The 12,164-nt window shown below is 46.7% G+C and overlaps 1 pseudogene across 3 annotated transcripts; it reads right to left on the reverse strand.

Moving 5' to 3' along the window:
* Positions 1 to 1,012: 1,012 nt before the first annotated feature.
* LOC101014185 lies at positions 1,013 to 5,058 on the reverse strand (annotated as a pseudogene). Of its 3 annotated transcripts, XR_643330.4 has the most exons (10): positions 5,038 to 5,058; positions 4,710 to 4,777; positions 4,186 to 4,274; positions 3,787 to 4,056; positions 3,271 to 3,546; positions 2,423 to 2,698; positions 2,216 to 2,329; positions 1,742 to 1,774; positions 1,589 to 1,636; positions 1,013 to 1,429 (listed from the first exon to the last, which is right to left on the reverse strand). The product of XR_643330.4 is annotated as a class I histocompatibility antigen, Gogo-B*0101 alpha chain, transcript variant X2 (transcript). The 3 variants fall into 3 exon arrangements; XR_004181317.1 differs by lacking the exon at positions 2,216 to 2,329; XR_004181316.1 differs by lacking the exons at positions 4,710 to 4,777; positions 5,038 to 5,058 and having other exon boundaries at positions 3,787 to 4,269.
* Positions 5,059 to 12,164: the final 7,106 nt, after the last annotated feature.

The following is a 12,164-nucleotide window of genomic DNA, read 5'->3' on the forward strand; positions in this document are numbered from 1 at the left end:
TCATGTCCCTCAAATCCTTCCTCAAAGGTCACCTTTGCAACAAGGCACACACTGACTACCCAGCACAACAGCCACCTTCCCTGTCCCCACTGCCCACATCCTGGATCACCTGCCTCACAGCACTTACCACCTTCTAGCACTTTCCTTCCTAACTCTGGTTATAGCGTATCTATCGTCTGCCTCTTTCCACTGGAACATATGCTACAAAAGACCAGAGACTTTTCTGATTTTACTTCAGTGGTGTTCCCAGATGCAGGACCATTCTGTCCCACGTCTGGCCAATGACAAAGGTCAGTTGAATGAATGATCACTGTAGAGCACCTCCCTATTCTAAAGGCAGTATCTTTATTAACATAGCCTTAGGCCAAATGCTGCTTTGTGGCAGGTACAGCACAAGGTCCCCTCACACTGAGATAGAGGCCGCCTATGTTTTTCTCAGCAGTGCTGCTTGTGTGTCCTCCCTCCCCCATCCCTCTTTCTACAGCAATGCTCCCCCCCCCCACCCCCACCGCCGACCCCAGCACACTGCAGCTCACAACCAGGTTCTCTCTTCAGGAAAGAACAGTCCTTGATGATGGGTCCAATTTCACAGACAAACATAAGTCTAAATTAGACTCTGCTTTATAGATTCATGAGTTGGGATTGGATTCAGCACTAAGATCACTAGAACCAGGGCAGGGAGAGAGGGCAGGAGAGCAGAGCAGAACAGAAGCTCTAGAAGCAGGGCAGGAGGTGAATGGCTCTGAACATTTGTCTCAGAATACACAGAGACCCCCGTGTGCAGGGGCTGCCCTCGGCGACGTCTGAGCCTCTGTGGTCACAGCTCCTGCTGGACAAGTTTCCACTGAAGGGACAAGGACGATGGAGCAGTGAAGGTGACCCAGTCGAGGACTGACCACACAAAGTCCATGAAGAACTGAACAGCAACTAGGCACAGGCCCCGTCCACACTGGGCTCCTCACTGCCTTCTCCACCCCCACCCGTAACAGACTCAGCACAGCGAACATGCGGATTCTGGAAGGTTCTCAGGTCTTTATTTGCTCTCTCAAATTCTAGGAATTGATTTATTTAATTAGTCCATCAACCTCTCATAGCAGATATTTGAGAAAACAAATTTATATTCAGATTCTTATTTTCAGTAGGGAAGTAAGAAGTTGCAGCTCAGTGCACATGAAGTTGAGACTGAGATGGAGACATCCAGCCCCACCTCTCTGGAACAGGAAAGATGACTGGGGAGGAAACACTGGTTAGCGTGGGAACAGGGGTCACGGTGGACACGGGGGTGGCTGTCTCTCCACCTCCTCACATTATGCTAACAGGGACACAGACACATTCAGATGCCTTTGCAGAAAGAGATGCCAGAGTCTCTTCAAAAGGGAGGCGTGAAGAAATCCTGCTTCTCAGTTCCACACAAGACAATTGTCTCAGGCTACAGAAAACAAGTCATGAACAAAAAATTCAAGTCAGTCATGGTAAGTGATGACACTCCAAACAGCCACCACACACTCGAAACGTTACAATCAAAGAATCTCCATTACCGAGGCCTTTCCCCTCTGCCCCCCAACCCACTCAACGCCAAGAATCTCACCTTTTCAAGCCATGAGAGACTCATCAGAGCCCTGGGGACTGTCCTTGGCTGGGGTAGAACAAAAACAGGACCTGGTCAGAGCCCGCAGGAGACATGGACAGGAGGAATTATGGGGTGGGTGAGCTCCTCCACACTCCCACCCCCACCACTTACATGCAGCCTGAAAGTAGCTCCCTCCTTTTCCACCTGTGGGAAGAAAATATCCTGTGAGGGGACTGGGAGGAAGCAGGGCCATAAGATCTTAGAGGAACCTCCTAGTCTTGGACCCAAGAGAAATTTCCAGAACTATGACTGCAGACCCAGGGCAGGATCAGGAAACAGGAGGAAAGCAGGTGTGTGTCCTGGACCAACTGCCCTCCTAAGGTCTGTCCTTAGCAGGAACCTTACCCTGACTCATGAATGTTGGAATTAAGACCCCAATACCATAATCATCAAGGTGATACATCCGTCCTTCATTGTCACATGTGCTACACAAGAGAGTAAGTGCCGGCACACAGGGCCCCAGGCTGGGTTAGCCTCTGTGTGGATGCTGCTTCCCAGTAATGAGGCAGGGAACACTTCTACCTGGGGCTTGAAACCCCCAGTGGGACAAGAAAACCCAGACCCCACCCCTCACCCCTTCCCTACCTGAGCACTTCTTCCTCATCATAGCAGCGACCACAGCTCCGATCAACACAGCTCCCAGGACAGTCAGGCCAGCAACAATGTCCACGATAGGAATGGTGGACTGGGAAGATGGCTCTGGGACAGGAGGGGAAGATGAGGGGCCCTGACCCTGCTGAAGGGCTCCAGCTTTCCCTCAGAACAGACATGACCCCTCATCCCCCTCCTTACCCCATCTCAGGGTGAGGGGCTCCGGCAATCCCTCGTGCTGCACATGGCACGTGTATCTCTGCTCTTCTCCAGAAGGCACTACCACAGCTCCCCACTTTTGGAAGGTTCCATCTCCTCCTGGCCTGGTCTCCACAAGTTCAGTGTCCTGAGTTTGATCCTCCCCATCCCGCTGCCAGGTCAATGTGATCTCCGCAGGGTAGAAGCCCAGAGCCCAGCACCTCAGGGTGGCCTCATGGTCAGAGACGGGGTGATGGGTCACGTGTGTCTTTGGGGGATCTGATGGGAAGAGTCAGAAAATTCAGGCGCTTTGCATCTCTCATGCGACATCCCACCAGCACGCATGTGACCACCCTGAGAATGGACAGGACACCTGGGGTGGGGGAGGGAGCACAGAACCCAGACACCAGCCTGGACACAGGCATCTGGGATAATCTCCTATTCCTTGGAGAGTTCTAGTCTCTGAAGGAGGAACAGGGACTTCTGGTCCTGACCTGAGTGGAGGCCGAGGGACTCAGAAAAGCTGGAATCAGACCTTCAAACACATTGAGTGTGAGGCAGAGAACAAGGCCTGAGAGAAAAGTTCACGGTTCCCAAGGCTGCTGCAGGGAATAAAGGGGACCCCTGATCAGTATTCTGGGGACTGTCTTCCCCTCCATGTCGAGACGTCATCCCTTAATTGTCCTAGAGAGCAGAGGGGGCCCTCAGAGGAAACTCAGGAAAACTCATGCCATTCTCCATTCAAGGGAGGGCGACATTCTAGCGCTGATACCATTTTCCTCCCCTCCTCGTGGGAGGCCATCCCGGGCGATCTATAGGTGATGGGGAAGGCTCCCCAGTGCCCCTGGTACCCGCGCGCTGCAGTGTCTCCTTCCCGTTCTCCAGGTGTCTGCGGAGCCACTCCACGCACGTCCCCTCCAGGTAGGCTCTCCGCTGCTCCGCCTCGCGGGCCGCCTCCCACTTGCGCTGGGTGAACCGAGCCGCCATGTCCGCGGCGGTCCAGGAGCGCAGGTCCTCGTTCAGGGCGATGTAATCCTTGCCGTCGTAGGCGTACTGGTCATACCCGCGGAGGAGGCGCCCGTCGGGTCCCAGGTCGCAGCCATACATCCTCTGGACGGTGTGAGACCCTGGCCCCGCCCCCGCGGTCAGCCCCGCCCACCGATCCTCGCCCCGCCCAACCCGCGGGGATTTTGGCCTCAACTGAAAATGAAACCGGGTAAAGGCGCCTGGGGCTCTCCCCGGTCGAGGGTCTGGGCGGGTCCCGCGGCCTCGGGGCGGATCTCGGACCCGGAGACTCGGGGAGACCCGGGCCGTCCGTGGGGGATGGGGAGGGGTCGTGACCTGCGCCCCGGGCCGGGGCCACTCACCCCCCTCGCTCTGGTTGTAGTAGCGGAGCAGGGTCCTCAGGTTCCCTCGGTCAGTCTGTGCGTTGCCCTTGGCTCTCCGTGTGTTCCGGTCCCAATACTCCGGCCCCTCCTGCTCCACCCACGGCGCCCGCGGCTCCATCCTCGGACTCTCGGCGTCGCTGTCGAACCACACGAACTGCGTGTCGTCCACGTAGCCGACTTCGAGATACCAGGGTTCCCGGCGGCCGGGCCGGGACACGGCGGTGCTGAAATACCTCATGGAGTGGGAGACTGGGGGCGAGGAGAGGCTGAGACCCGCCCGACCCTCCTCCCCGCGCGGCTCCCCGGGTCCTGCGCCCCCGCCTGCGGTCCCCTCGCTGCTCCCCGCAGAGGCCATTTCCCTCCCGACCCCGCACTCACCGGCCCAGGTCTCGGTCAGGGCCAGGGCCCCCGAGAGCAGCAGGAGGAGGGTCCGGGGCGCCATGATCTGCATCTCGGCGTCTGGGAGACTCTGAGCCCGGATGGGCGGGTGGGGACTTTAGATGAGACCGCGGCGACGCTGATTGGCTTCTCTAGACATCCGACACCCAATGAGAGTGGGAACTGGGACGCGTCACGAGTATCCTTGAGGAAGGACCCGACACAGGTTGGGAGAAGAAGTGAAACTACTGGAGTGGGGAATCCCCAACTGTGCGCCTGCCCAATCCAGACAATGCTCTGGGAGCCTGAGACCCTAAAAGCCACGCTCAGTACCTGGGACTTCGTCCTGATCCCTCTCCTACACCAAGCCTCTTTGTCACACTGTCTGCCTGAGTCCTGAACAAGGATCTGTCTGTGGAAACCAGGGAGAGACCCCCCCCCAGGCTGCGCCCAGCCCCTTCCCCTTCCCTACTCGTCCTGGAATCCCCGTCCCTGAACTGGACTCCCTGCCTCCCACTCCATACCTCTCCCCTTGGACCTTTGTGCAGGGAAACTGACCACGGGGAACTTCATGCCAGAGAGTGAGCTCGCCCTGGGAATGGAGGTGTAGAGACTGGGGTTTTCTCTCTAAACCTCGTGAAATTTTGTGTGAAGGCACTACATAGAGATTCTCATAGAGACGAAGTTTCCTTTTTGTTTATTAATACAGTAGGTAGCACAATATTGGTAATCCCTGAATGATTAGAAATCCAATTTGTAACAGACCTGTGTCAAAACAGCATTACAAAGCTCCTAAGTTTTACTTTCCCAGACTATGGATCTGTGACTGTGGGTTGTTGCATTTAAAATTACCTTCATTCCCTAGTCCGAGTTTCCCTGTGTGAGTCCAGAACATCTCCTGAATACAAAGAAGCAGGGTTTGTTACTGTCTATTGCAACCGGGAGCCTGTAGTCATCACCTCAAAGTTGCGAGTGCTCCATGCAGACCCAATGCTCTTCACCGACGCTCAAGCACTGCCTGTTTTCCTGAACTCTGCACATCTAAGCAGTGTGCATATTTTATCTGGACACTTGGTATTTTTGTAACTCTTTTTTTTTTAATCGTAAGGAGCCAATTAGTTTTTAGGAAGTCCAACAAAATGTATTGAATACCGAATGCAAAGAACCCCCTGCTAGGCTCTTCCACTGCTTTAGAATTCTTTCCTCTCTCCTTTTCCTCACCTCCTGCTTCTCCAGCCCTTCTCTCTGCCCCTCTCATCCCTCACACCCCCCCTTCCCCTTAGTCCCCGCTACCCTGTCACTCCTGAATTGTGGCACTAACACTGTCCCTCACCTCCTGCCCATGTCTGTTCTCCCCACAGTGCTCAGCGGTCCTGCTAATGTGAGCAAAGTCCTGTCATTTCTTCACTTACTATGGCTGGATTTTGGTTTACCTTTTTGCTAAATGTTTTCAATTTGTCTCATATCTTTTTGTTTCTGTTCCTCCTTTGCTACTTTCTTATGTGTCAAACAGGTTTTAGTTTATGGTTTTAATTTTCCTAGTGGCTTTTGGCTATATTTCTTTACACTAGTTTTTTATTGTTGTAAGAATGGAAACCCGATTCCTTGACTTTTCACAGTGAAGTTCAGGTTCTATTAAACTACATCCGGCAAAATAAAGGATACTTGTAACAGTGTAGTTTCATTTAACCTACCATTATGCTATTATTGTTTTATATATTACATCAATCTATATTATAAACTCAGTGATACAGTGTAATACTTTTTGTTTTAGACAAGCAGCCATATGTCTTCAGGAAATTAAGAAAATGAGTGTGAATGTGACACGTGTGTGTGCATCATTACTGTTAATTGTTCCTTTCTGTGTATCTAGGTCACCATCTAGTATCATTTCCCTTCACCCTGAAGAATTTCCTTTAAAATTAAATGTAGTACAGGACCCCTAGGAAATGAATTTTATGGTTTTGATGATCTAAAAATATCTTTATTTTTGCCTCCCCCCGCCTTTTTACATGTAATAAAATTCACCAGTTTTAGCTGCGGTTTTTGGTGAATATTGGTAATTATTTATAGTTGTGTAACTGCCCCACTGCCCAGTACAGAAACACCGAATGCAGAGAACCCCCTGCTAGGCTCCTCCACTGCTTTGGAGTCCTTTCCCCTGCTCCTTGTCCTCAGCTCCTGCTTCCCCAGCCCTTCTCTCTGCCCTCATCCCTCACACCTTCCTCTCCCCTTAGTTCCCACCACCCAGTTACTCCTGAACTGTGGCACTGTAGAGAACAGTTTCTTTTCCCTAAAAACCTTCTTTATGCCCCTTTCTGTTTAATCCTTGCCTCCCACCCTCACCCCTTCCCTTCACTCAACCACCGCTCTGTTTTCTGTCACTGCAATAGTGAAATTTCTAGAATTTAATGGACATACAATCATATGTTGTGTAGTCCTTTGTTTGGTCTCTCCCTTAGCATAACGATGTTTGAGATGATGCCATTCACTCATTTTTGTTGCTGAGCAGCTGCTGAGTATTGCTGGAATCCCAGTTTATTCATTGGTTTCTCTATTCTCTAGTTGATTGACATGTGGATTCCTCCAGCTAGGGTTTGTTATTAATGAAGCCACTAGAAATAACTGCTTACAAGTGTGGGCTTACATTTTTATTTCTTTTGGATAAATACATATTTGTGGAATTGCTGGGTCATGTGGTAATGGATGGGTAGCTGTATAAGAAGTTGCCATACTGCTTTACAAATTGGCTGCCACATTTTTTGCATTCCTACCAGCAATATCAGACATTCTTATTTTTTCCATATTCTTGACAGTATTTAGACTTATCATATGTCTTTTTAACTTTACCTATTCTAGGTGATGGGTGATGGTTTCTTGTTGTGGTTTTAACTTGCACCTCTTAGATGACTAGTATTGTTTTCTATGTTTTCATGTTCATCTGAGTGACTTATTACATATATTTTATGAATTATTTTGCAAATTCAATGATTAATTCCAGAGACTTTTTCAGAATCTCCTAGTGTTTTCTACATATGCAATGAAGCTGGTGACAAAGAAAGACTATTGTTTCTTCCTTTCCTATCTATTGATCTTTTTTCTTTTAAAATTATTTTTATTTGGTAGACATGAGGTCTCACTATCAGGCTGGTCTCAAACTCCTGAACTCAAGAGATAATCCCATTCAGCCTCCCAAAATGCAGGGATTACAGGCATGAGCCACCATGCCCGGTCCTTCTATTGGTCTCATTACATTTCATTTCATGTAAAAGAGTTCAACCATTGTGGAGGATGGTGTGACCATTCCTCAAAGATCTAGAACCAGAAATACTATTTGACCCAGCAATCCCATTACTGGGTATACACCCAAAGGAATACGAATCATTCTACTATAAAGACACATGCACACGTATGTTTATTGAAGCACTATATTCAATAGCAAAGACATGGAACCAACCCACATGCCCATCAATGATAGTCTGGGTAAAGAAAATGTGGTAGATATACACCATGGAATACTACACAGTCATAAAAAGGAATGAGTTCATGTCCTTTGCAGAAACATGGATGAAGCTGGAAGTCATCATCCTCAGCAAACTAACATGGGAACAGAAAACCTAACACTGCATTTTCTCACTCCTAAGTGGGAGGTGAACAATGAGAACACGTGGACACAGTGAGAGGAACAACACGCACCAAGGCCTGTTGGGGAGTCAGGGGTGAGAGGAGGGAATTTAGAGGACGGTGAATGGGTGCAGCAAACCACCATGGCAGACTACACGTATGTAACAAACCTGCACGTTCTGCACATGTATCCTGGAACTTAAAGTAAAATAAGTTAAATAAAAAAAGAAAGTGCATGTCTTACATGTACACATATGTTTATTGAAGCACTATTCACAATAGCAAAGACTTGGAATCAACTTAAATGCCCATCAATGGTAGACTGGATAAAGAAAATGTGACACATATACACTGTAGAATACTATACAGCTACAAAAAGAATGAGATTATGTCCTTTGCAGGAACATGGATGGATTTGGAAGCCATTATTCTTAGCAAACTAATGCAGGAACAGAAAACTATATATCACATGTTCTCACTTATAAATTGGAGCTAAATGATGAGAATACATGGGCACGTAGAGGGGAACAACACACACTGGGGCCCACTTGAGGGTGGAGGGTGGGAGGAGGGAGAGGATCAGGAAAAATAGCTAATGGGTACTAAGGCTTAATACTTGGGTGGGTACTAATGGGTATAGAAATAATCTGTACAACAAAACCCCATGACACAAGTTTACCTATATAACAAACCTGCACATGTGCCCCTTAACTAAAAATAAAAGTTAAATTAAAACAAACAAACAAACAAACAAAGTGCATGTCTGGAAAGAGCATATGGTTGGGTTCTGTGTTTTTTTAAACCAAGTCACACAATCTCTGCCCTTCATTAGAGTGTTGACTCATACAGGTTTTTGTCATTATTGATATGACAAGTTTCAGGTCTACCATGTTATTTTCCCAGTTTTTGTTTCTCTGTTCCTCTTGTCCTGACCCATGTCTTCTTATTAGAAACCACAGAAACCAAAGAAAGTAGAATAACATCCTTAAAGTGCTGGAAGACAAAAAGTTTAACTAAGAATTCTATATCCAGCATAGATGTCCTTCAAGGATAGGCAAATAAGGAGATATTTCAGGTAAAAGAAAATTAAGAGAATTTCTCACCAGCAGATCTGTACAATAACAACTGGTAAAGAAAATTCTTCAGACTAGAGGCAAATGACACCAGGTGGAAAATGAGATTATCAGAAAAGATGAAGATGATCAAAAATGGTAAATACTGAGCTAAGTGCAAAAGGCTATCTTGCTCCCCTCATTTATTCTTACTTTATATACATAGAACTGTTTAAAGATAAGAAAAAGTTTTTTATCGTGGGACTTACAACCTATGTAGATATATTCCATATAATATCTATACCATAAAAGATGGACATTTTGCAGAGGATAAATGATTGCAATATTTCTATATTTATGGGTACTAGTACATTATTAACTGAAAGTGGACTGTGAAATGTTAAGAATGAGTTAAGTTCTGAAGGAAATTGCAACACTAAAAACCATTCAAAAGATCAACAAATCTTGGAGATGGTTTTTCAAAAACAAATCCCAGCCAGTCTTGAGTCTCATCATCCTACGATTTCAGAACTATTGTGAATACAAAAGTAATCACAGAACAGTCCTGCCCAGAAAGAGGAGTTATCCCTAAATATGGTGGCCCTGGGTCAGTTGGCCCTTCCTGCTGGACCTCTTCCACATGGGCACTTTCTGCAGTGACTTTGTTGCCTTGCTATTCCACTCTACCCAGTGTCCTGACCCAAGAGACAAGGGGCGTCTGCTGCTGTGTCCACACTTGGAGAAGGAAACCTTGATGGTGTCAATTACAAGCCAGGCATGAGAGCTCATGCCTGTAATCCCAGCAATTCAGGATGCTAAGGCAAGAGGATTGCTTGAAATCAGAAGTTGTAGACCAGCTTGGACAACATTGTGAGACCCTCATCACTAAAAGATATAAAAATAAGTAAGCTTAGCGGGGCCTAGTGGTGGGTGCTTGTATTCGCAGGTATTGGAAAGGCTGAGATGGAAAGATACCTTGAACTTATGGGTTCAAGGCTGCAGTTAGCTATGATCGCACCACTGGACTCCAGCCCAGGCCACAGAGTGAGATCTTGACTCAAAAAAATACATTGTAAACCTTTGCTCACTATGGGTTATTTTATTTATTATTTATTCAGTGTATATTTTGATTTTATTTTACTGGCAGCACAATAAACCAGGACACATGGAAACTAGAAGTCACATCCACTTTCCAGTGGTAATAAGCCCAGTCCAGGGAGGTGAGAAGGAGACAGTCCTCATTAGCGCTGAGGATTCAGGGAGAATGAGATGGGCTGGGCAGGAAGGGTTTTTGTTTGTTTGTTTGTTTTCTATGAATGAATGTAACTTTTTATTATGATAGAGTTGTTTTATTAAAGAAATAGATGAAAATGGTTAAGTAAAATCAAATGGCTCTAAAAGTCTTACAGTGAAAGCAACAGTCCTGCCATTTGTTCTTTCCAGAGACAAGCACTTTTCATTCTCTCAGTTTTTCCTTCTGGTCGTTGCCTTCATGGGTTTTTCCAAATTATTATTTTTTCAGTTTTTCAAGTGGGTGCATATATTAATACATGTAATTTTTAAAAGCCTCTTCAGTTTATAATGCATCCTAACAGTCCCCTGCCCCATCCCTCTGAATCTTCCAGAGCAATGACTTTTAACTGTTTTAGCAATGTCTTCTGTTTTTTTCCTCACGTAACTACTTAGTCATTTCTTGATTATTTTATACATTCTATAGTGATTTCTTGATATGACAGATGAGGATTTAGCTCTTACACCATCACTATCTTCACTTTTCCTCCCATATTGTCCCAAAGTAGTTACCAGAGTTAGGGGCTAAGCAGTCACCACATCATTATGACTATGTACATATTGCTCATTGTTGAGAAAAACAGAGTATTATGCTCTCACTTCCTATCCGGCACTTCCTTCTGCCCTAGAATTAATGATTGCCTAATCACCCTTCCCCCTTGTTTTTTTCACTTTTGCTTTATCTTCAACGAACTTCTTTCCAAATGCCCCAAATCTGGCAATAACCTATTATTATTTTTAAGAGAAGGGACCTCAGTATGGTGGCCAGGCTGGTCTAGAACTCTTGGACTCAAGCCAACTTCTTGCTTTTAGCCTCCTGAGTAGCTGGGACTGCGGGCATGAGCCATTCCACCCAGTTAACCTATTAATATTTTTATTTTTATTTTTATTTTTTTTTAAGCCAGCTCCTTAGCTGGAATATTTCCTGTGTTGGATCCTATTTGCCGGATCCATGTCATTCTCTAGTTTGTCTACTCCTTCGTTTTGCTGGACTATTTTCTCCAATAGTTTCCCAAGAAAGGGTACATGGAGGTAACCCCTGAGTCTTTGCTTGCCTAAAAATGTATTATTTTACCTTCATCCTTGATTATTTGGCTGAATATAGACTTACCTGTTGAAAATAGCTTTCTTTCTAGAATTCTGAAATCATGCTTTCATTGTTTCCAGCTTCTTTTTCGAGACAGGGTCTCTTCCCTCACCCAGGCTGCAGTGCAGTGGCGCAATCACAAGTCCCTACAGCCATGACCGCGCGGGCTCAGTTCATCCACCTCAGCCCCTGAGCAGATGGGACTACAGGTGGGCGCCACAGGGTCCAGCCAACTTTTGTATTTTTTGTAGAGATGGGGCTTCACCATGTTGCTCAAGCTGGTCTCAAGGGATCTGCCTGTGTTTGCCTCCCAAAATGCTGAGCCAGTGTGTTACAGGCGTGAGCCACTGTGCCTGGCCAGTTTTTCTTGTATTCTCTCTCTTCTTCCTTCATTTCTCAAAGGCATCTCAAACTCAGTGGGCCCCAAACCAAAGTCAAACTCCATCAGAATATCCTGCTACTTCCAACCTTAAAATATATCTTGTATCACAGTTTCTTACTACATGCAACCTTCTGGTTCAAACTACCACGATCCCTCACTTGAATTTAGAATTGGTTTTCCTGCTTCTGTATTTTTTTAAATCATAAAATATTTCAAATAAACCATGTGCGACTTTATACCTTTACTACATAAAAAGAATAATGATCTGCCAGGTGCGGTGGCTCACGCCTGTAATCCCAGCATTTTGGGAGGCCGAGGCGGGCATATCACTTGAGGTCTGGAGTTCGAGACCAGCCTGACCAACATGGTGAAACCTCATCTCCACCAAAAACGCAAAATTAGCTGGGTGTCGTGGCGCGTGCCTGTAGTCCGAGCAACTTGGGAGCCTGAGGCAGGAGAATCACTTGAACCCGGAAAGTCGGAGGTTGCAGGGAGCTGAGGTCGCACCATTGCACTCCATCTGGGTAACAAGAGTGAAACTCTG

This window comes from Papio anubis, unplaced genomic scaffold (assembly GCF_008728515.1).
Source record: "Papio anubis isolate 15944 unplaced genomic scaffold, Panubis1.0 scaffold1689, whole genome shotgun sequence".
NCBI lineage: Eukaryota > Metazoa > Chordata > Mammalia > Primates > Cercopithecidae > Papio > Papio anubis.